Here is a 26,532-nt window from a genome sequence, read left to right on the forward strand (position 1 = left end):
TCAATTAAACACAGAGATAAAAACAAAAAAACTGCGGATGCTGGAAATCCAAAACAAAAACAGAATTACCTGGAAAAACTCAGCAGGTCTGGCAGCATCGGCGGAGAAGAAAAGAGTTGACGTTTCGAGTCCTCATGACCCTTCGACAGAACTTGAGTTCGAGTCCAGGAAAGAGCTGAAATATAAGCTGGTTTAAGGTGTGTGTGTGGGGGGCGGAGAGATAGAGAGACAGAGAGGTGGAGGGGGTTGGTGTGGTTGTAGCGACAAACAAGCAGTGATAGAAGCAGATCATCAAAAGATGTCAACAACAATAGTACAATAGAACACATAGGTGTTAAAGATAAAGTTGGTGATATTATCTAAACGAATGTGCTAATTAAGAATGGATGGTAGGGCACTCAAGGTATAGCTCTAGTGGGTTTTTTTTTATTTTATATAATGGAAATAGGTGGGAAAAGGAAAATCTTTATAATTTATTGGGAAAAAAAAAGAGTAGGGGGAAACAGAAAGGGGGTGGGGATGGGGGAGGGGACTCACGACCTAAAGTTGTTGAATTCAATATTCAGTCCGGAAGGCTGTAAAGTCCCTAGTCGGAAGATGAGGTGTTGTTCCTCCAGTTTGCGTTGGGCTTCACTGGAACAATGCAGCAAGCCAAGGACAGACATGTGGGCAAGAGAGCAGGGTGGAGTGTTAAAATGGCAAGCGACAGGGAGGTTTGGGTCATTCTTGCGGACAGACCGCAGGTGTTCTGCAAAGCGGTCGCCCAGTTTACGTTTGGTCTCTCCAATGTAGAGGAGACCACATTGGGAGCAACGAATGCAGTAGACTAAGTTGGGGGAAATGCAAGTGAAATGCTGCTTCACTTGAAAGGAGTGTTTGGGTCCTTGGACGGTGAGGAGAGAGGAAGTGAAGGGGCAGGTGTTGCATCTTTTGCGTGGGCAAGGGGTTGTGCCATAGGAGGGGGTTGAGGAGTAGGGGGTGATGGAGGAGTGGCCAACTTAGTCTACTGCATTCGTTGCTCCCAATGTGGTCTCCTCTACATTGGAGAGACCAAACGTAAACTGGGCGACCGCTTTGCAGAACACCTGCGGTCTGTCCGCAAGAATGACCCAAACCTCCCTGTCGCTTGCCATTTTAACACTCCACCCTGCTCTCTTGCCCACATGTCTGTCCTTGGCTTGCTGCATTGTTCCAGTGAAGCCCAACGCAAACTGGAGGAACAACACCTCATCTTCCGACTAGGGACTTTACAGCCTTCCGGACTGAATATTGAATTCAACAACTTTAGGTCGTGAGTCCCCTCCCCCATCCCCACCCCCTTTCTGTTTCCCCCTTCTCTTTTTTTTTCCCAATAAATTATAAAGATTTTCCTTTTCCCACCTATTTCCATTATATAAAATAAAAAAAAACCCACTAGAGCTATACCTTGAGTGCCCTACCATCCATTCTTAATTAGCACATTCGTTTAGATAATATCACCAACTTTATCTTTAACACCTATGTGTTCTATTGTACTATTGTTGTTGACATCTTTTGATGATCTGCTTCTATCACTGCTTGTTTGTCGCTACAACCACACCAACCCCCTCCACCTCTCTGTCTCTCTATCTCTCCGCCCCCCACACACACACCTTAAACCAGCTTATATTTCAGCTCTTTCCTGGACTCGAACTCAAGTTCTGTCGAAGGGTCATGAGGACTCGAAACGTCAACTCTTTTCTTCTCCGCCGATGCTGCCAGACCTGCTGAGTTTTCCCATTAACAGGTTGGCTTAGTTTACTGCAGGCAGTCTTGCTGTCATCACATTGAAGTCAGCCTTACCTAATCTAGAATCTTAGTTGGTGATTCACTTTTTTTAAACTTGATCATATTATGATCACTATTAGATAAATCTCCATGGACCATTAGGCTGTTAACTAAGCCTGGTTCATTATTTATTACTAAATCAAAATGACCTGCCTCCTTGTTGGTTCAAGGACACATTGTTGCAGAAAACTAACATGAACACATTCAAGAAGTTCACTGCCTTCCTGGACATCAAGGCAGCATTTGACCGAACATGGCATTAAAGAAACCCCAGTAAAATTGAAGGCAATGAGTATCGGGAAAATGCTCCACTGATTGGGGTCGTGTCTACCACAAATGAATATGGCTGTGCTTGTTGGAGGTCAACCATCTCAGTCCCAGGACATCCTCAGGGTAGTATCCGAGGCTCAACCATCTTCAGCTGCTTAACCAATTACTTTCCCTTCATCATAAAGGTCAGCTTGGGGTTGCTCGCTGATGATTAGACAGTGTGTAGTTGCATTCACAGCTCCTCAGATACTGAAGCAGTCCATGCCCATATGCAAGGCGTGTTCAACATTCAGGCTTGGGCTGATAAATGCTCAGTCAGAATCAGAATCGGCCCATCGAGTCTACACCAACATATGAAAAACACCTGACCTACCTGCCTAATCCCATTTACCAGCACTTGGCCCATAGCCTTAAATGTTATGTGCCAAACAATGATCAACTCCAACAAGAGAGAATCTAACCATCTCCCCATGACATTCAATGGTATTACTATTACCATTGAATCCCACCGTCAACTTCCTGAAGATTACCATTGACCAGAAAGTTAACTGGACCAGCAATATAAATGCTGTGCTACCAAAGCAGGTCAGGGAATTCTGCAGCAAATAATTCGCCATCCGATACCCCAAAGTTTGACCACCATCTATAAGGCATAGATCAGGAATGTGATGGAGTACTCCCCACTGGTTTGGATGAATGCATTGCCAACAATATTTAAAAAGCCAAACACCATCCAGAACAAAGCAGCCTGCTTGAGTGACATCAATCGCCACATTAGATAGTCACTTCCCCCCAATACTGGCACACCGTGGAATAGTGTGTACCATATACAAGATGTGCTGCAGTAGTTCACCAAATCCCGTGACCTCTACCACCTAGAAGGACAAGGGAAGCAGATGCACGGGAACACCACCACCACCAAGTTCCCCTCCAAGCCACACAACATTACGACTTGGAACCATATTATTATTCCTTTATTGTTAATGGATCAAAATCCTAGAATTCCCTTCCTAACAGCACTGTGGGTGCACCTGCCGCACACATATTGCAGCGGTTCAAAGCGCCAGTCAGCATTATCTGCTCAAGCGCAATTAAGGATGGGGAATAAATTATGGCCTTGCCAGTAATGCCCATGTCCCATGCATGAATAATTAAAAAAAAGCTAATCTGCCTTCAGCAATCTACGTGAAAATTGAAATCCCCCACTAAAACCACTCTTCCTTTCCGACACACTTGTCTAATATCTGCATTTATACATTTTACCACTTCTGAGCTACCACCAACCTGAGTCTATACAAAACTCCAGCTACAATCGTACATCCTTTTCAATTTCTTAATTCTGACATAATTTTGAATTGTAATCAATATTGTAATGTGGCAATTAGTGCATAGTAAAATCCTAAAAACAATGTGCTAATGATCAGATAATAGTTTATGTCGCTTGAAAGATTAGCCCAGGACCCTGGGAAGAACTCCCCTTTACCTGCTTCACAATTGTGCTATGGTATCTCTTAAATCCACCTAAGAGGGCAGGTGGGACCTTGGTTTAAAGTCTGCTACAAAATGAAAATTAGTTAACGAGGGTAACTGTCAGTTTTTGGCATAAACAACACAGCAATTTTGTAAAAAGTTTTTTTTTTGTTTGATCCGAGTATGTTGAGGCTAATAAAGAAATTCTGCAGACTATTTTTATAAAATCTAACCTGCTAAAATTACCTCATGCAAACATTGCTGCATGGATACATAAGTGTGCCACCATTAAATCTTCCTAACCACAATTGAGGCCTTTGTTTCTTTGTATGTGTCTATGTAATTCCTTTGCCTATTGTTTTAAACGCCACCACTAAAATGGACAAGGAAGTACAAATGAAAGCACTAAGCGTTTACAAACCAATCTTTCCAGAGTCTAATTTCAAAGCCAAAAGTCTATCACAAATGGGATTAAAATTTGTCCCTTGGCTGTTAAGCAATAAAGGCATTACCGTAGCCGTAAATATTTTAGCAATTACTACACTCCACAATTAATTGTTAAATTGAATGATTACTACACTAATCCCTTCTGAACAGCCTTAAATCAAGTTTACAATAATCACTGGTTGAAGACAAAAGACTTAGATATATATATATATATCTCTATCATTCCTGATGATGTATTGCATTGTCACATTTCAACTGTGCATCATGGCTAATGAGGTTTCAGAAGCTCAGGTGTCAAGATGGCTGCACTGCTCTACCTTCAGGCAATCTCCTGCAACAGGAACCCATCTCCACACACCATTAGCCAGCACAGCTATAAAACTCTTCGTTAACAAGCCAATTACATGCAACATTAGAGACACGACATTTCTACAGCTTGCCTCAATTGAATAATCAATCAAAATAAGCGGCACCAGCAAAGTGCACTACTCAGCCTTCTCCAAGAGTCCAAGTGCTTCCCCATAATTCAGTATTAAATTCCATTCCAAAAATAAAACGTTTGACCACTCATCCTTCGTGATCTGCTAGAAGAACACAGACTAATACATGAGCAAGATCGCCAGCAACAGGAGGGCACGGAGTGTGGCCCCTTGATGAATGGACTTTGGAAAGTATTTCAGGAAGCAATAGCTTGAATGGCATCTAGAAACATATTTGACTATTCCACTCAATGCTTCCAGGTACTCTTAGGCCTAGAAATCTCCAATGCCTTCCAAACCATTTCCCAAAGGCTCCTTGGAGCCAATGAGACAAAAGTATTTAGTTTTTGAGTTCACAGCCAATGAACATGATTCTGGTGTCCATAAGTGGGGATTGGAACAGAATGCTCCAGACAGTGTGACCTCAACTTACACGTGGCTATTTTTTGTCACTCCATCCAAAGCCCTCAAGCTTCATATTTAAGAGCAGTAAAATTAATCCAAGGGTCTCATTGCAGACAGCTTTAAAATAACATTTATATTTCATTTCCTCCTCCTGTAATCTCCCTGTATTTCTGCAACTGGACATTTATTTATACAGTAGTGACCTAAAGCCAGCTCAATCAGCTGTCCATTGCTGTATACTGCCCACTTTCTCTTCTCCCCAACAGATGCACATCTTTTCCAATATACATGCTCTGTCTTCTCCTCTTTCCCATATATCTTTGTTCCCTAGTGACCCTTATCACACACTTTCTCTTCTCTTTCCCTGGAATTCCCCCACTATACACATTCGCCACACATACCCATCCCACTGCACACTCTCCTCTCCCCTCTCTCTAATGCCTACCTAGGACTTGGATTAGGAAGTCAGTCATGGTGGAAGGCCAATGCAAACACAAATCAAAAGGAGACCAGGATCCATCTTTGAGTTACAATGTGACAGGACACTAAGCTGTCATTCTGCTCCTGTGCCACAAAATTACAGGGAAAGCAAGCAAACTTTGATGAGCAAAATAAACCAGGAGTTCTTGCTCTCAGATATTGCCCTCCCTCAAAACCCACTGATAGATATTAGAACTGTTGGATATGCCTGCATGCCATCACCATGTAAAGGCGCTCAGCAGAGCAAGGGTTAATGTGGGGCTGGAGAACAGCACTGCCCACAGTATGATGCATTGAGTGACATGGTAATAGACAGAACAGAGTCTAGAGAACACACTCTGGAATCAGCCTGCATGGAGGTAACAGCGCCATGCATAACAGTAACCTGGGATCTGTAAATAGTTAAAAGACTAACAACGAAGGCTTCGTGTTTAAAGATACAAGTCTCAAGATTTCATCACAAACATCTAAAGAGTCCATATTATATGAGAGCCTTGCTTAACAGGAGGGGAGAAAGTGTCATTAGTCCAGAGACCAGCCTTTTTTGTATCCTAACGTGGTCTTATCTTAACCTTCAACTAATGAAAAAGCAATTTCCAATTTCACAGAAACAAAATGCTGAAATTAAAAACAGAAAATTCTGGAAAGACTGAGCAGGTCAGGCAGCATGCATGGTGGGAGAAACAGAGTTAACATTTCAGGTCAATGGCTTGATGACAGATGCTGCGCATTTCCAGCTTTTATTTCACTTTTACATCATGGGGTGGGCAAGGGGGGCAGTGGTGGTGGTGGTGTGGGGGGGGGTGGGGGGGGGGGTGGAGAAATAGAATGAACACAGGAACTGGAGTAGGTGATTCAGCCCCTCAAGCCTGTTTCACTATCAAATTATATCAGGGCTGATCTGCACCTCAGCCCCATTTACCTGCCTTTGCTCCATATTTCTTGACACCCCTACCCCAATAAAAATCTATCAATCTCAGCCTTGATGAAGCCAAAAGCCACGAGGTTTCAAAATGCAAAGTAACTTTTTTCTGCCCCCAATAAAATCTTCATGCAAAACCATGAAGCGTGCTGTGCGCTTGGTCTATAACCAGTACACCTTTCATTTAATCACAAGCTGGTCAGCTCCAGGCTAGGGTGTTAGAAATTGCAAAAAGATAGAGCCCAGCAAATAATCAAAGCTTCCAGAACAACATGCTGTAGCAAGCAGGCAGCACAAGACTTGCAGTACGTTCATACCATCTTGGTGCCGAGTCGGAAAGAATCCAGTACTGGCTGCGGAAACTCTTCCAGCAGTCAATAGGAATCGCCAACACAATTAATCATAAACTATTGATCCTTCCTGAGAACATCCTCACCTAAATGAATGGAATAAGTCAGCCACAGTCAGTGTTCTTTCTAGTTCTCTTTGCAATATATGGCCTGTTTGTTAGAAGCACAGAACTTCTAAGATTGCTTGAAAACCACACATGTAGACCTTAAACATTACTTATGAGCGGTCTGTTTGCTCCCTGCATGGTAAGTGCTGGATCACAGGGCAGTAGCACATGCATGTAGCTTAGAGAAAACATTGATCACAGGTATCCACAGTGATAATCACCGTAAACTAAATGGATCAAAGGCTAAAGGTGCCCTCCCCTGGTACTCACATACAAACCGCACACAATCTCTTTAATCACTGACCCAACGAAGCGTGTCCCCTTGGCGACACCCTCTCAATGAAGAGTGACCTCTCCCAAAGCAGGCCCCTACTACTTGTACCCTCCTGAAGCAGGCCCGTTGCCTGCACCCTCTCAACGAATGGAGCATGTCCCCTTCCCAACAAAGGGTGCCCTCCCCTCCCAAAGCATGTCCCCTTGTTCACACCCTTCCAAGGAAGGATGAGTAGTCCCCGCTTGTACTCTCCCGACAAAGGTGTGACTCCTCCTGAAATGTGCCCCACTCCCCTGAAGCATTTCACTCCTGATGAAGCATGACACCCCCCCCCACAAACTCTCAACCACGCCATGCCCACCCAATGAAGGCTTAAGCCATTTTGCAAGATCAGGTTCAGACAGATCTAGCAGCTTTTTAATCCTCCCATAATGCCAGTCATATTGTCTCCCCAATACAACAGCTAGCTGTTTATCAACCGAGGCCAGTATGTCCCAAACGTGGCAAGCCCTTCCAAATGCTGAATCTGTGTATGGTGAAAAGCCCCGGCCAATTAACAAAATTAGAAATGATTCCTCTTACCAGTTGGACAAAAACTGGATGAAGTCAAGTGGCCCTTAAAAGGATATCTCAAACAAGAAAAACTTCAAATCTTTCACCTTCACCATCACTGGAGTCTATTTTTAAAAATCAAAAACGCAATCTTGTTGCCACCCGTGTCATTGTATTTCAAGCAAAGACAAAATTTGGGGCTTTACTCAGCAAAAAGAGAGAACCTTAAAAAGGATTTCCACAAAACCAACATCAAAAATTATAGTTTTAAAGGATCGTTTCACAAAGGATGATTAGATTGGGTGAAACAAAAATGTATACTTGTGTTAATGGGGAGGAAAAAGAGAGTGGGTTGGGGAGAAGCAGAGAGGGAAGCAGGATGGGGAGTGCGGGCAGGAAGCGAATGGGACTAAGTAGGAATGGAGGCAAGGACAGGAAGAGAAGGGGGAGCGAGAGTGGGGAGTCAGAGGGGAGAGAATGACATGTAAGACATGTAAGAGATACCACCAAACTAAATTTGTTAAACTGTCTGCTATGCCATGCAGTTCTAGGGTAATGGTGTCATGTACATGAGCCACTAGCTACATGTGGTTAATTGAAAAGCTTGATGTGGCTAACTGCATTTCTTATTGGTAAATAAAGGAGTATTAGACACCATCATTGAACATATCACCTCATTACCCTTTTACTCTCTCAATGCCATGTGAACTTTAACCCCTGTATACTTTACAGATAAATGAGATGAGATGAAAAGCAGAGTGTTTTTTTAAAACCAGAGTATTTTATATCCTTGGTTGCTAAAACGTGATCACTGTTTGTTCAGTAAATATGTACTTGTAGTCCATTTACTATATTGTGGGAGTGCAGACAAGGCAATTTCTACTCAAATCAGTGTCTCGTCAAAGATCTCTATTGGACAAAATTGGGCTAAGGCACTATTTGATATGTACTCTGAGCATTTCATTCTCATTGGTAGGGTGCTCAAATGTGTCTCCTTCCTTCTGACCTTGACAAAGAATGCAGAGAAGTAGGCAGTTTGTGGAATGGATGGACAAGTGGCAGATGAAATTTATGTGTGAAATGATTCATTTTGTTCGGAAGAACACAAAGAAACAATTTAAAATAAAGGGGGTGGTAACTCTAAAGGGGACGCAGGAGGGTAGGGACCTGAGTTTATAGGTGTATAAATCATTGAAGGTGCCAGGTCAGGTCAAGGGGCACTTAATAAAGTATACAGCATCCTGTGCCTTATTAATAGGGGCATAGAGTATAAAAGCAAGGAAGTCATGTTGAAGTTGTATATAACATTGGATTGCCTCAACTGGAAGTATAGCACCCAGTTCTGGACTCCACACTTTAGAAAGGATGTGAAAGCATTAGAGAGAAATGTAGAAAAGATTCACAACAATGGTTCCAAGGATGACCAACTACATACATAGATTGTAGAAGTTGGGGCTGGTTTCCTTGGAGAAGAGGTTGAGAGGGGATTTGATAGAGGTATCCAAAATCATGAGGACTCGGGACAGAGTAGTTAGGAAGAAAGGATTCCCGCTGGTAGAAGGATAGAGGTCCAGAGGGCAGAGATTTAAGTTAACTGGCAAAAGAAGCAATGGAGACATGGGGAAATTTTTTTCACAGCAAGTGGTGAGGATCTGTAATGCACTGCCTGAGAGTGCAGTGGAGGCAGGTTCAATTGAGGCGTTCAAGAGGGAATGGATTATTCCCTAAAAAGTAAGCATGTGTAGGGCCAGGGGAGAAGGTGGCAGAGTGGCAGGAGGTGAATCGTTTGTTCAGGGAGCCAGCACAGACGACAGGCTGAATGGCTTCCTTCCATGTTGCAACCATTGTGATTTTGTGCATCTTTTAAAGCACAAAGGCTGTGTGCACGTGTGTGTTCTTTTCCCCCAAGCAATGGGACTATGCAGAGGTGTAGAAGAACATTGTCGGCTGGTATTCCAAGGTCTGACATGGTCTAAGGTTCTGGATTCTCATGTTTTTAAGAGGTCTTTGAATAAAAAGGCATTAACTTAAGGTGCCCAATATTTTCCATGCATAAAGAACAATATGTAGTTTACACTCATGCCAACCCAAAGTTCATGCAGACACTGGAGTATCCATTCTGCCAGATCTTTCTCTGTCCGCAGGCATTGTAAATCTATTGGGAATGTTGGAATTGCTAAACAAAAAAAATCAAGGTCTATTTAGTCGGCCATCTACCAGCCTGGTAGCTACGTGAAAATTATCAGCACCTTTCAGTGTCAGAAGCTGATGATCAACTTCCTGGGTCAAGTTCACCCACAGTGCACAGTACAAGGCAGGGGAAAGGCAAGTCTTCAAACTAAAGTTCATGCATGTCTCTCAAATGGTCTTGCCATAGTCGCATCTATGGCTATTTGACAATTCCTGTTGGACAACCCTGTGCTCAGGCACCAATTCACATTCATGATATATCATTAAGATCACATTTTCTGCAGCTCAGTGGGGCCTGGTACTTTTTCACATGGATCACAAGGTGGGGTGGACTTCAACCACTTGAGTCTGAGCAATTATCTGGCACATAGACTCTTGAAAAAGGTTTCTTTGGGGTTTTGTGAACTCCGGTTGGTTTTCTGAGCCTTCAGAGTTCCAGATGGATACAAAGCCTTTTCCCTCCCAGGGGTGATAACGCCAGATTACCCCATGGATGGGGTGAAATTTCTCACATTTGGAAGGGAAGAGTTAAGCTCCCTCAAATTAAAACAAAGCTGGCAAAGTGTTCAGCTCCTCCATCATCCTCTAACAGACCATGAAAATTCCGTGCATTAATGAAACGGTTTGTTCAAAGAAATAAACGACCGAAAAGAAAACAACATATGGTAGCACTTCTGATGTGTAGATTGGATTTTAGATAATGCTGAAAAACAAAGTTGAAACTTATGCCACAGCAACATTTTCTCCTCGTTTTCTTTTTAAAGAGAAAACAGAGCACTTGTGGTCTCAACAACATCTGTCCCGGTCCAGTTCAGCTGCAACGAGGGCACACGCACACAAACATACACACCTCAATATTAGGATCGACAGTGGGTGGGTGATGGAACAGTGCTTGCAGATTCCCACACAGCAGGCAGAATGTTTCTGGCATCACCGTAAGCTGCTATTCTATAACTGTGGAAAACCTAGATTTATGAACATTCCTCTCTGACCCCTCAGGTGATCAACAGTTCCTTCCTTGTTAAGCAGGTAGAAAGAACTGTATTTTCGTGCCCCGCTGCTTTCATTACTTGCTAGGCGTCAGTCTTAGCACTGTCACATTCAAGTCAGAAGGTTCTGTCAAAAATGTCCAAGTCCAGCTCCAGAGGCTTGAGCACATAATCCAGGCTGGCACTGCATTGTCAAAGATGCCATCTTTCAAACAAAACATTATTTTGATGAATAGCCAGGGAGGTCTCCCATGTCCTGGCCAGTTTCCTTACTTAGAAATTAATAACCCATTGCTGTGTATCCATAGTTAGCTAACTTTTCTAACCTGAAGAGCATCAACATTGTCTGTGGAAAAACCCCCACTTTCTGCATTGAATTAGCTAGTATGGATATAGATGGGAAACTCCCGAGGGGAGGGAAAGCTGAGGAAAATTCATGTTTTCTTCCTTTCCTATCTTTCATTATCATGGATGATTCCCCAGCTGAGATGACAGGTTGTGGCCTATGTGCTAGGCTTCTACTTAATGTAGTTTTAGATCTTACTGCAATCATGTACTTAAAGTCAACCCAAAGATATTCTCTGTGTAACAGTGACCCAGCCGAGATTGGCAGCTCGACAGCATATGGCATCCCTGGGAACTGGTCCAAATCTCCACACTCTGGGTCCCGGTACATGGTCACGCAGAGTGAGGCAGTGCTATGTTACAAGGTCATTTCTGAAATACTCTGATATAAAAAGTGATCATTTCCACAAACGAGACTGAGAAATACTCCAAGTCCCGCCTGTCCCTATATTTTATTTCTAGTTACTGCCAGCCAAATCATTTTGTTGATACAATAACCAAGAAACACAGGGGTGTCCATGCTTTTTATCTTATGTTAATTAGGTCCATACCATGGATCGAGGGCACACAGTTCACATGAATGTTCCTACCAAGCTTAAACATTTTTTCACCTATTTTTCCATGAAAAAAATTAAACGGATCCAAGTAATTTTAATGTGTATTTTGAGCAGACAATACCCCAGATAGACAGCACAATGCCTGCTTGTCCATTCCATAGACTGGCAGAAGGGATTTGAAGACAGGATTTACAATTGCTTTGCACTGACCCCAAACAACAGCCAATCATTAGCAGCATCTGCTACTCAAGAGAAACAGCACATTGGTGTTGTAACCTCTTATGGGTCTAGGAAGAGAGGTTTAAAAAAATGTGGAAACCAAATTGCCAATGAGGCAGCAACAGACTGTAAGCTGCAAGAAGAGAACTTCTGCTCTGGTCAGGAAGAGTGTGAGCTTTAAAAATCAAATGAAGGGCTCACAGAAAAGGTGGCCAAGTGCAGACATATTCCTCATTAGTGTAACAGCAGACACATCAATGCTGACCTTATTGTAATGGTCACTTGGCCTAATTTATTTGCTTACTGGAGAAATAAAGGCACTCTCAAACCAAACACCTCACCTAGCATCAGGTCAGTCTATCCTCAGATGGTTAAAAATTCATTCTTAGAATACTTGCATCACAGCCAAGGCAATTGTTTATTATCCAATCCTAGCTGCCCTGAAGAGGGTGGTGCTGAACCTTCGTGAACCAGTGGTCCATATCATGAAGGCACTCCCACAGTACTATTTAGGTAGAAGGTGCCAGGATTTTAACCCAGTAATAATGAAGGAATGGCAATATATGTCCAAGTCAAGATGATGTATGAATTGGAAAGGAAGTTCAAATGCACCTGCTATCCCTGCTCTTTTGAGATCCAAGATTTGGCAGGTGCTGTCAAAGAAACATGGAAGCAGGTGTCCAAGATATAGAATCCAGTCTGGATCACAAGGGGGTGTCACTGTTACACTCCCAGGTCCAACTGCCACGTGTGGCACAGTGAGAGTCAGCTTCTCTGAAAAAGCAGACAAGCAGACTGGGTAAAGAAGTGACTGGCACCACCAAACCAGAGTAGATACCTGTGGCAGACCCAAATTCATAACAGTCCCCATTACTCTACTTGGATCTTAATCTACAGTCACCAGTAGATCTTCATGGTCAGATTTAGGATGTATCCAACATTGAGGTCACTGCACTTCAAACTGCTCTTTCCAAACCTCCAGGCTGAAGAAATAGATCCATAAATAAGACCAAGTTGCCAGTTGAGGGCTGGACATGGTCCACAGACCTTGGCTTTGTCACCTTGGCCCCAATCTCTCTGTACCACGATCAGCTGTGTACTTAGTCTGGTATAAACTCAGCTGCCAATGTTTAGATGGCAAGCCCTTTCTACCCAGTTTTGCCAGTCTACCTGCTGGAAATGACTTGATTGGTCAATGAGTGACTAAGTAATCATTTAAGTGCATTGAGTTGAGCAGAAGCATTGGACAGAGCTGAGAGAGGGTGAAGTAAAGTTGACATTTTCCGGGATTGTGCTTTCTCTGCTGTTTCAGTATTTCATAGTGCCAATCAGCTCTGCAGGGAACCAGGTTTTAGCCAAAATTATTGCCTCCAACTAGAATGCTGAAAGTGAAATGTTTTGGAAGTAGGAAACAAATCTTTTTTAATTTTAAAAAATCAGTACTGCCTTTTAAAAAAAACATGGATGTGATTTTTTTTAAACTTTCAAACTTATTTCTAGGACACCATTTGATAGGCTGAGGGGACGGGCTGCCAATCTTTTCCTCGGCTTTTGGCAGCACTGCTCTCCAGCCAGCTACTTGGGAGGAGCCCCAGAACACTGAAGGGTTCACAGGCCAATTTCTCTTTGCAGCCTTCAGGAACAGGTTACCAGCCTCTCCCAGTCTGAGGTCAAAAAACTGAGCGCAGGGAGAAGCCACATCCTAGCATTCCGTGGAGCAGCACGTTACTGCATTCGATAAGCTGCTTCGCTACCAGACTTCCTATGGTGGAGTACTGCCCATTCCCCCACCACCCCCCCCAAACAAATACAAACAGATGCTTTTCTGGAGAACAGATCATGCACACAGTCAGTATTAAAAAATACTGGTCCTCAACAGCCACCTTCCAAATCTTGCCATCCTACAAACAGGAACAAGAGAAATAGGTGTGCAACCAATTCCTGCAAGGCCACAACACTGGAGCGGGCCTCCCTTCGCCAATTTAAACACTCAATGACATGGGCCATTTGGTGAAGGAACTGGGTACAGTGAGAATTTTTGCAGCAAGCCCAAATGCCATTCGTAAATTGTAGACAAGGGGACCCATGTACAAACAAGCTCTCGTAACCTCACAAAAATCCATGAAAAGAATAAACTTGTATTTAGATTTTTCCTCTCAGCATAACAGCAAATTATGTACCTTTGACGTGCTATTTGCCCACAGCAATATCCTGCAAAAAGTTGAGAAAATTGATCAATCTTATTTGAAAGTATTGACAGAGTGCCCCCTGCTCTTACAATAGTACCATGGAATCTTGTGTACACACCCGAGAGGGCAGACAAGGGCCTTAGTTTAAAGTCTCATCTAAAAGTCGGCAAACCTACAATAGTACAACACTCCCTCACTGTTGCACTGAGGTGTCAGCCTAGAACGTGCTCGAGTTCCTCCTGACTCAGAGGTGAAAGTTCTAAAACACAGTTAAGACTGAGTCTCAGATCCTCAAACAAGATGTCCAACACTGCAAAGGTTCAAGCCATAGAAATGTCCATCATATATATTTTTGTTCTAGAAGACATTTTCTCTGTTCTCTCTCATTTTTCTACCAGCACATTTCTGTTAGCTCGTGCTCTGCTTGCTTCACCAGCTGTGACCTTTAAATGACTGCTCTCTCCAACTAGCTTTGGTTCCCACTGCAGTCCCTCCATTTTTCCATCTTGCTGGGCTTTCTCTGGTTCACTAGGCACAGGGAGCCTAGACTGAAGTCAAGAGGGAAACTTAATATTTAAAAATCAGTGCTGGAGGAAGGAGCAATGCAAAAATTGGCTGAACAGTCAATATACATTTGCAGACAGTCCACTACCCTTGCAGAAGTGCCCTACTGGTGTGGGGGGAGTGATGGGCGCAGGGAAGCAGCTTGAGGTGGGTATACTGAAGGAGAATATGACTTATGTAGAAAATAGCTTCTCCCTCCCCTAGCCCCAGAAGCATTCATTTCTATTCACACATATATATTATTCACACAAGGAAATAATAACTATTACACAAATGTGTACATACAAGAACCCAGGAACACTACAGTAATTCATGTAGCTGTGTGTACCATAATTCTACAAGTACAGCAAAGTAAAGCAACTCTTAAACGAATAGTAACACTTTTCCATGCCTAGGTGCAACAACTCACGTGGGCAGGTACTATAACTTACCTGAGGCTGTACAGTAACTCGCATTAAGTAACTTACATGTACAGTTTTGAGTAACAGTTAGAGGAGTGGGACTGTAAAATCTTACCTTCTTCATGCCTACTTCATTTTTTTTTTAAAAATTGTTCAGACAGATAATCCTGGACAATGCGGTTCTTCAAAAGATTACAACTTAACACTATGAATAGGAAAGGCTAGAATCACCAACTCTAGTAAAATGAGAACATTCTAAGACCTGCTCAGATTCCGATTTCTCCCGGTTAGCAAGTTGAAATACTGAATAGAGGCCACACTTTTCCATGGGAAGAGAAAAGTCACAAGACATTGCCAACCAGAGTCAGGGCAAGCTAATTGCGTCCTGGGAGCAGTTCCCCTACTGCCAAGCATCATCCTGTGGCATGGGGCTGTTCACCATGCACACAAACAACTTTTAAACTGAGTTGCTGTAAATCCCAGATCTCTCTAAATCTACCAGAACCCACAAAATGTTTGTTTCTCGGAGCAACACGAGAGGGAAATGCTTTAAACTCAATCAAAAATATTAAACAGCCTGTAACTCAGCCATCTGCATTTACAAACAATGATTTTAGAAACACCCTGATGGCAACATCCCTTTTTAAAAAAATGACAGAGTGCAAGCAGTGCAGATGGTTATTATCCAACAATGCACAGTTCTGAGATCAGTATCACATTAATAAACATAACTTCATCCCCAGATGGGAAAAGAACACCAGCATAGCCTTAATGGGCTGAATGGCCCATTTCCACACATTCTATAATTAACAGCCATAGATTAGTGCTATGGTCTCCATAAGCAAATTCTCTGATCGAGCACTTCCCAGCTCTCATTGGGAATGCCTGATTAGGAAATGAGCCCTCAAATCTGTGCAAAGCGAGAACACGTAGGCCTCTTACTTCAACAATCATGTGGTAACATTCTTGCGGGTCAATGCTAAATCCAACCACAGCACCTCTCCCTCTCTCCCCCACACCCTCACAGTGCATCTCTCTCTGCTCCATTCTAATTCATTACTTCCCCCTGGCTATTCATCAGATTAACACATTGTTGCAACAATTATCATTATGCTTTCCCCCTCATGACAAGGCTCTCAGTAATCTGTCACAACTAAGTATTTTTGTCTTTACATTATGGTCTGCTATCTGATAAACAACCGGTTGTTTACTGCCATCAGATGGGTCCCCACCATACAGATTAGTGTTCGGGATACATCAGTGGGTGACCTGGGAAGGAGCAAAGCTACTCTATTCAATGACAAGAGCCCTGTGAATGTATGACTGTCTCACAGCTAAGAGAAATACAGTTTTTAAATGCATTCTGTGTTGGGATAGCTTCAAAAAAGAACTTAAAACGCTACCCAAGGTGAAACTCCAAGAAAGGTCTCACAGTCAATCTGGGACCATCAAGAATTATCAGGATAAATCACATAGCTCAGTAGTATTGGACAGCTAAATAAGGGGGATTCCAGCTTTATAATAGTTAGCAAGGAAAACTTGTTATTTTGATATTTCTAGGATAAAAGTGAAGCTTATAATTACTATAAAAGAATTATTTGTAGTGAGTGCTCCAAAGAAAGTAATAATATCCCAGCAATCATTGACATTCAATAGCATTACCATCGCTGAACCTAACTTCCTCCTTCACTAACTTGGCCCAAATATCTTCAGCTGCTTAGTTATATCCAGGTCATGGCTGACAAGTGTTTCACAACATTCAGGTCTCTCAAGTTTCAGGTAATGACCACTCAAGAAGGATAGAACCCAACTAGTAGACCCCAGCCTCCAATGCCACCAGCATCACTGAAAGATCCATCAACATCCTTGGAGTTCAGCAGCTTAACTGAGCCACCTGCAACCAACACTATCAGTATAGAGCAGGGAGTGGGTACATAAGTAGCTCACTTTCTGTTAGCTTAGGCTCAGTGGTAACACTTTTACCTCAGTCAGAAGGTCATGGTTCAAGTCCCGCTCCAGATTCTTGAGCACACCATCTAGCCTAACATACCAATTCAGTATTGAGAGTGTGCTACACAGTTGGAAGTCCGACTTTTCAATGAGACCACAACAACCCCCTCAGGTGGATGTAAAAGTTCCCATGGCATGATTCTAAGAGCAGAGGGGGAACTTTTCTTCAGCGTGCTGACTAATAATTAACCCTCAACCAACATCACTTAAAAAAAAATCTGGTCATTATTTCAGTGCTACTTGTGGGAGCTTGCTGTGTGCAAATTGGCTGCCGTGTTTCCTATATTACAGCAGCGACTACACTTGTAAAGTACTTTATTGGCTGGGAAGCTCTTTGGAACATCCTGAGATTATGAAATGCACTACATAAATGCTAGTATTTTTCTTTTTGTCCTAACTCCTCAAGTGTCTTCACCACCTCCATTAACGCTCTGGAAATTGTACATAGAACAGTCACACTAAATTCCTATAACTCCAACTCATTGGCACTGTACATAAAAAAAAGAATCACATTTTAAAATTGGTATCCCAAAGCAGAGTTAATGCTAGAGCTCATTGTGTCATAGACGTAAATGAAGTGCTTCGACATTCTTGTAACACTGAGGGCGCCAACTGAAATTTAAACCAGCACTAAGATTAGTCATTACGATGTGTGCTCATTGTTGCTCTGCTTGCTTCCTTTCATTTTAATAAAACACTAATTTCCTATCAATGCAGTTTTCAAGGTCAGTTACAAAATTGCCCAGCACGTGGAAAGGATCTCATGAAGCCAAAAGGCATTTTGTATTGATTGATGCTTGCTGCCTTTGCCCCAGTAATATTCCGTCAAACAGGGTTCCAATGCCTGCAGCAGATTATTAATATATTAACGCCTACGCTACAGGAAGGCTCAATCCTTTGCTCTGTTCTCAGCTAACTGCTCAAATTGGAGCAACAGTTGGGGTGCTACATTTAGCATCAGCCTTCTGTAGTAAACAGCTTTCAACCAACTCAGCCTTATCGACATTGATAAACTGATCTCAAGGTAAAACAGAAACCCAATCAAAAGCAATTAAATTGCACAGTGTCAACAGTGTCTTACTATTTTGCACCTGATTATCAATTGACCTTAGTGACCTACGACAAGGGGTCGAAAAAAAGTCAACCAGGGTGCGACTGCTGGAAAGCACACTTGTATGGACATCACCCTACACTTCCCGCCAACACTCGTGATCGATGACCACTTGGTGGAGGTGCTGGAAGAGAAGTCAGTGTTCGTGGAACCAGACCTAAAGGTCAAAACCTTCAAGGCAGGAACAGAAAAAAGGAACAATGACACAACAAGTTATGATGATACGAAATGCACAGCTTGAAAGGATGATGGATGCAGATTCATCTGTAACTCTCAAAGGAGATTGGATATTTACTGGAAATGGAAAATTTTGCAGGGCTGCGGGGAAAGAGGAGGCTGGGACTAATTTGATAACTGTTTCAAAGAATCAGCACTGACAGATGGGTCAAATGGCCTCCTTCCTGCACTGTGCCATTTTAGGATTATAACTTGCATTGACAATGACTTAAATGCAGAAAATGCCCCAGTGCTTCAGTGACCTGTGTCAGATTAATAGGTGGCCAAACAATTAGGCAGAAAGGTGTGTGGGTTCTGAAAGGACAGGAAGGTAGAGGGGAGAGGGGGGATTTAGGGAGAGACAAAGGAAGACTTGCATTTATATTGCACTTTTCATGGTCAGCAGGTGCTCCAGTGCACTTTACAGCCAATTAAGTAATTCTTGAAGTACAGTCACTGTTGTAATGTAGGAAATGTGGTCGTCAAGTTTTGCACAGCCAGATCCCAAAAACAGCAATAATGTCCAGATAATCTGTTCTTTACGATGGATAAATATTGGCCAGGACAGTTGGGATAGCTCCCCTGCTCTTCTTCGAAAGTGCGTCTCAGGATCTTTTACAGGGAAATGGAATCTCAATTTAATACCTCAGCCACAAATGGCACCTCCGACAGTGCTGCACTCTCTCAGTGCTGCCTTTTTTTTGCGCTCTAGCCGCAGTGCGGGATTTGAACGTGAAACCTGCTGACTCGGAGCCAGAGTGTTTCCAACTGAGCCATGGCTCGCAAAAATTTCTATGACCGACCTAGGTGAGGGCAGAGGGAGAGGTTATAGAGGTAGAGGAGGTTAGAGAAAGGACGAAGTTTACACAATGATTGAGAATTGCAAGTGCATCAGCGAAGACTGTGGCAATGGGCGAACAGGACTTGGGACAGTACATGATATGAACGACAGCTCCCACATCAGTACCATCAGATACCATGACGACTCTTGTGCTGTACACAAGACTTTTAATAGTTGATGGTAAGCTGGTGAACACAGGAGTTCATCACCCTTCTGAACTGGAGCTACCCACATCACCCATATCAGCAATTACTTTAGACCACCTTACTCGAGGAGACTTTCCCAATCTGCAGATCATCATCATATGATCCCTATCTCTGTTAGAATTCCTCAGCCCAAGAGTAATGCTGTCAATTTTAGGCCCATCTTGCTTACTAACCCCACCAAACACACTCAAGCAGATTAAGTGTAATTATTAGTAAGACTCAGACCGAGATCCAAGTTGCTCTCCATTCAGACACTACTCTAGCGACTGGCCTGAAATGAATTGAGGCCTTATCCAAATTCGGGTCTTAAATCAAATGTAACGGGAGAACAAAACTGATCCCATGTCATCAGCACACAACTTAACTTGCAAATTTGTGCGCAAGTTATCAGCTCGACTGAGGAATGCCGGCACTTACCAAGAGAGGACAACTACAAAAAAAACCTGGAAGCTGAACCTGGGCTGCACGCCCACATCTCAGTGTCCCTCCAAACCATTGGTTCAATTGCTCCTCCTGAGTCTGATTTCAGATATGCTGCGAGAGACAGCTTTTCATGAGGTTAGGGGATCGCTCAATCAGGAGAAAGCGAATATCAGCTGAAGCATCACCACAAGACTTGACACTGGCCAAAAATGATGGTCCCCTGTAGCAGGTCACATGGAATCAGCATTAGCCCCCAAACCTTCCAGGACAATGGAAAAATTGTGAATGATCAGGGTTCTAGCATTCTTCAATCATCTACTTAAAACCCTCTGCCCTGCCCTGACCCCTCCACCATCAAAACAGAAGTAACTGTCTCAGCCCCTGCCTGCAGCAGTGTCACCCTCCCTGGCCAGTGTCTCAGGCTGAACGCTACTGTTCACATCTTCAGCATTCCATCTGACCTCATATCCCTTTCACGTCAAAGGTCACCAACTTCCATCCTGCCTCAACACCAGTCTCAGCCCATCTTGTTGCTGAAACCTTCATCCAGGTCTTTGCCACCGCCAGAATAGACCATTCTACTACTTTCCTAGCCAGCCTACCATCCTCCACTCTTGATAAACTTCAGCTCACCCAAAACTTAGCTGCCTGCATTCCACCCTGCACCATGTCCTGCTCAAACCAACATTGGCTTCTGGTCCCCATCACCTCAATTCCCACCCTTATGTAAATCATTGAATGGTTTTACCCCTCCCTACCTCTAACCCCCTCCATCCCTACAAGCACCTCACTGTCCATTCCTCTGACAATTCCTTCTATCTCCACTTCTCTTTGCCTGCAAGTGCTGACCTTGTCTACAGCCAAGCTGGCCCCAGAGTCTGGAATCCCCACCCACAACCACCTCTACCTTTCCCACTATTTCCTCCTTTAAAGCTGATCTCTGACCAAACTTTTGCTTATCCTCTCTCTCTCTCTCCCCTCCCACCACCCTTTTTAATATGTGTCCTTCTTGGGCTTGGCATCCATTTTCTTGTGTTATAACTCAAAGCACCTTGACAAAATACTGCATAAATGCAAATAGTCATTGTTTATGGGATATAGCGCTTTCAATCAAAAAAGGTTCTCAACCCCCTCAAGTTGCCTACCTTCCCTTCTCAACCTTTGAAGCACAGTCAGACAGCCCAGAGGAAATAGAACAAAGCATGCATGCCCAGTACCACAGAAGAACAACAAAAGGAATGCACTAAAAGCATCAAAACATCAGCAGAGCATTCAGTCTTGTGTATTATCTGATGGTTGGTTGTCATTCTGCTCAGTATCTGCTGATACCGTGCGATTAGTACCTATGAAAATCAGGGGAAGTCCCTACAGGATCCTCTATACCACAATCATCCTCCAAATCATTCAAAAGATCAGTGAACTCAAAACTGAAAAGTCTGTAGGTCATATGTCTACATGCCATTGTTACCAAGAGAAAGGTTTACCAGCAAATTGTCTTTTTATATATATTTTTTAAAATGAGAGCTGCCATCAATAAAATCTGCTTGCAGGCAACCTAGTGAATTGAGCTGCACACAGATATTGTGCACTCCCGCTGTGTTCCCTCAAACAGCAGCTTTATCTGGGCTCTCTACAGGAGGTGCCAGCTCGATGAAGCGTCAGACATACCGAGGCTGGGCTAGAAAGGCGGATGCAACTTGGAGAAAGAAGGTCTTTCAATCTAGAGACCCGAAGTAGACTTTCAAATCCTGACCAATCCTACCCTATACATTTGGAAGTATTTCAAATGGAAATTCTCACTTGCTCGCACTCCCTTTCCAACAGCCAACTCCATTATTCGGGATCAAATGGAAACTCCCAGTCATTGTCAGTTAGCAACAGCAGACTAAACTAAATCTTAAGGCACATCAGAAACACTATTCAAACACTGTCTTGTACAGAGAATAATACTCCACCTGGTAAATATATTCAACACATCCCCTCTGAAACCAACTTCTAATTTCCGCATGACAAGAGATAATCTGTTTTTTTTTTAAAATACTCATTCCGGGAATGAGTGTATTGCTGGCTGGGTCAGCATTTATTACCCATCCCTAGCTGCCTTTGAGAAGGTGGTGGTGAGCTGCCTTCTTGAACTGTCACTAAGTGTGATGAAGGTACCCCCACAATATTGTTAGGCCAGGAGTCCCAGGATTTTGGCCCAGTGTTGATGAAGGACCAGCGATGTATTTATGACTTGGAATGGGACCTAGGGCTGTGGCGCTCCCATGCACTTCATGTTCTTATCCTTCTAGGTGGTGGGGGTGTTGTGGGTTTGGGAGGTGCTGTCAAGCAGCAATCATTTCATCTGCCAAGGAAAGTTTCTGCAATCCTCTCCCATTGAACAAGAGAAAAGTCAAGCAACAAGTCCAGAATATCTATTCGACACCACACGCTGCAACATATTCCTGAGCAATGGCATTTCCAAGATTCTAGTCATTCAAAAATCATGATGTTCCAACTAGGATTTGCTCATCTTGATCTGTACTTTTCCTACAATTTGGATATAACCAGGTATGCTTCCAGCTTAAAGACAGCCCACACACATTATTATTGGGGGCAGCCGAATCTAGAGGCATGATATAACACAGGAAATTATCCACCTAAAGCCAAGACAATTACATGCTGAGTAGCAACATTAACTGTATTTTTAGTTCACAGTTGCTGTTGATCCAATTACATTTCCACTGAATACAATTCCAGGCCTAAAATTACCTACAGCAAACCACTTCAAAATTCTGAGCAATAGGTAAGTCCTCATTGAAGGCCAGTATCACAGTTGTATCCATTGTAGAATGGTGTGCCACTTCTAACCATTGACTGATTCTTAAACTTCTTTCAATCTCATCAACGTGCTCAGCCTGTGACATTGGTCAACACAGCAGTTCACCAAAGCCTTTCGATATTACTTTAATCATATCTCAGCAATATTGCCAAACAGCTTCATGTACAACTGAAAGGAGCATTGAGAGCTCAGCAGGAACGTTTAATGAGTTATTTGCCTTAAACAAGAAGCCAACTGCACTATTAGGTCAAAAATGACCTGTAACGTACACACAAGGCACCTAGCTGCAGCTATCCAACAAATTCAGAACAGCCAAATGCTCCAAGTCTCTGCCAGCAGTGACATAACTCACCCGCCACCTGTCCCAACTGCAGCCATGTCACCAGCATTTCTCCTATGCAGAATAGGAGCAGGCAAGAACTCATTACACTTTTCTTTGATGTAAAGCACTAGAAAGCCACATTCAGTTGAACTGGAAAAATCCAATATCTAGTTTTAACTGGGGAGGAGGGGAAGATGGAGGCGTAGTGGACCAGTAATCTTGAGACCCAGGCTAATGCTCTGGGACACAGGTTAAAAATCCCACGACAGCATCTAGTGAAATTTAAATTCAATTAATAAATCAGGAATTATAAAACAAGTCTCAATAATGGTGACCATGAAACTATCAATTATTGTAAAAACCCATCTGGTTCATTCATGCCTTTTAGGGAAGGAAATCTGCAGTCCTCAACTGGTTTGGCCTACATGTGACTCCAGACCCACACAGGATGATTGACTCTTAAATGCCCTCTGAAATGACTTAGCAAGTAACTCAGTTCAAGGGCATTTAGGGATGAGCAACAAATATTGGCCTTGCCAGTGACACCCACATCCCATGAAAGGATAAAAAATTTACTAAACTAATTTGTTCAATATCTCAAGACACCAAGTCAGTGTTTTCTGACAAACTTTTTCTCTAAAAGGCACAAATGTCTAGTAAATTATATGATCAGTGGCACTTTCAATGTTACCATTCCACTAATTAAACGTCAGAAATTCACAGTTCCACTCAATCCAATACAAAAGGCAGTTGCCTAGTGATAAAACTGAAGAGGTGAATTATATTCACTGTTTCTGTTACTGAAGGAATGATGCCACACTTAAGAGACACAAAACTGAAATATGTACAGTGGCACACAGAGGACCGGGCCCAACACATGCTCAGCGCTGCACAGAGGACCGGGCCCAGCATGCAGACCCCACCATGAGTCTCCTTCAGTGACTGGTACTGCATTGTTTAAAACTAAACAGAAACTGATTCAACATATCAGCCATAATTCCTGAACATTATATGCAGCCCATTCTGTACCCATACTGCTCCCCCATGTTGGCAGTATGCATGTTCTGTGATAAGCCATAGCACACCCCATCTTCTGTGACTCCCATCTTGAGATCCTAATAACCAGACATCTGAAAAAGGGGCAGTTTCTCAATCTGGCTTCAATTTTACAAAAGATGATTTCTATCCCCTCTCCTGCCTCCCCGAGCAGCCAGTTACATTATTAGGAAAGTATACAGATGAGCACTTCTATTGCTATGGTTCCAGTTAGTACCCGTGTGCATGATTGGGAACAGAGTGTTGCCTTTCCAGATCTGGTGACAGTGACAGACATAAATAACCTCCCAATGAGTCCTTTCGGTAACACATTAACACCATCATCAACAACATGGTAACACACTGCCTACATACAACACAGGTTAGCTTGACATAGCACATGCACACTGCACCCACTGGGGAAAGTGTGTGTGTGTGTTTTTTATTAAAAGCCACAGCTTGCCCACTATACATATACACGCAGGTACAGAACTTAAGCATCAGTGACACTGAGTGTAACTCAAGAGTTCAAATCTCACACTGGCAAACTATGAAACAATGTAACTTCATTTGAAAAACAGATGGAAACGTTTTTGTACTCAAAAGAGTTACATCTGAATGTGTCCCCCTACTCTGTATGTACTTTGCTGGGCTTTCACCTGCCACAGGAAATCAGTTAGATCATATTAAGTGGGCATGCCATAAATTGAAACATTCAAAACATTACTGGGCTGAAGTGGCATTAGTGTGTCCCTCTGTGATTGTGTGCAGAAGTCAGCGAGAAAGCAAGAGGGGAAGAGAGAAGGGGAGTAGGGGAGAGAGAGAGAGACAGACAGAGGGGAATAGGGGAGAGACAGAGCAAGAAACAGCGAAAAAGGCTGACAGATACTGTATGTGACTGATTGCAATCTATTCCCTGTCCCTTATGTAAAATATTAAAAGTGAATGTTATGGGGGGGGGGGGGGGGGGGAAGGTAAGGGGCGCGACGATAGGATTTTTAGGCCAATCCCTGATACCCAGTCCCTGCAGTGAAATGTGAGGGGCACCAGGACAGCAGCAGCGAAAGGAAAAGAGGCGGAGAGGGAAGGAAGCGACAGGCGTCCTCGCAGACAAATGTATCCTGTTCACTTGAAACCATTTTGTAAGCAGCTGTTTGGGTATCGCTCACTCACCTTCGCCCGAAGAACTTGAGGCCGGTGAAGGGTTTGTTCTGATGGTGGTGGTGGTGATGGTGGTGGTGGTGGTGGTGAGGAGACACTGGACTCTTCTCATTCTCACAGGACGTGGCCAGGTCCGAGGACGACGATCCGGACGCAGAGGATTCCTCCAGTTCAGCTTGTTCTTCCCCCCCTTGGTCCATCACTTAATCCTTGGGAAAAAATGATTCCCACTAGATTATATATATGTTTGTGTGTGTGTGTGTCTGTCCTTGGCTGCTGCAGATTGCCAACACAGTCCTTTCTAGCTGCTCACCTCTTCATCCAGTCCAGAGCAGCGAGGGACAGCAAATATGAGGAACTACATAACAGGACCCAGAGTGGTGACCCCAGGGCTTTATAGAGCATTGGAGAGGAAGGGAAGGGTGAAAGCAGCCAGGAGTCCAAAATAAATAAATTAATTAAAGTTGCAATTTTTGCTCCAGCAGGACTGGCACCCGGAAGTAACTGCATCTACATGGGGAGGTCTTTTTCCCTTACCTTACTTATTTTACAGACAAAGAAGCCTCCTGTGAGGAGGCGACTAGACTAAACTGGAGTCGAGTTGGAGCAGCGAGCCAGTCTCACGGCCACCCGGTTAGCTGCTCCGCCACACTCCACTGCTTCTTTCAATCGGATGCTGTACATTCAAGAACAGGAAGTTTGCAGTGCCTGCAAAAGAAGAGCGACAGGACCCTGATAGTTGCCTGCTGATCTGCCTCCAGGAGAATGAATGAAACTTCTGCAAGAGAGGGAGAGAGAATGGGGAATGTGCTGCCGCCACCTGCTGTCCTTTCTAGCAGCAGTGTGTCCACTGCTTCTACCTATAGAGTTGGAAGAGGAGGAGGTGGTGGCACAGTGCATTAACCCTGGAGAGCTGCCAAGTGCACCTCGTTAAAAGTGCCAATCACTCACTCGGGTTTAAAGTGTAACCTGCTTTGATGGATGCTAGGTCCATTTAGACTAAGCTGCTGCCTTGCCTTCCTGTGTAATTATCGTTTACTATTGTAAGCAAGGTACTTAATCCCCGAGTTAACGGTTTGAGGATATAGCAATTCAATATTAATTATCAGACCATAGCACTACTTCAGCCCATACTTATTTAAATAGCTTTGCAATTCCACATCACACTTGCTGATTATAAATTCTTTATCAAACAGAGCATTGAACAAAACACAGAAGGCTGGGTGTAGCGAATAGAAGTCAATGCATCAAAACTGAGCTTAATTCTTCTGTATACCAGAACTCGAACTCATGGGGTGTTCCACATTACCAGAGCTACAGTTATGTCTTCTGTTTAATCCAACTAATTAGGTCACTCAATCGAGGAC

The sequence above is a fragment of the Carcharodon carcharias genome, chromosome 10, assembly GCF_017639515.1.
Source record: "Carcharodon carcharias isolate sCarCar2 chromosome 10, sCarCar2.pri, whole genome shotgun sequence".
Classification (NCBI taxonomy): Eukaryota; Metazoa; Chordata; class Chondrichthyes; order Lamniformes; family Lamnidae; genus Carcharodon; species Carcharodon carcharias.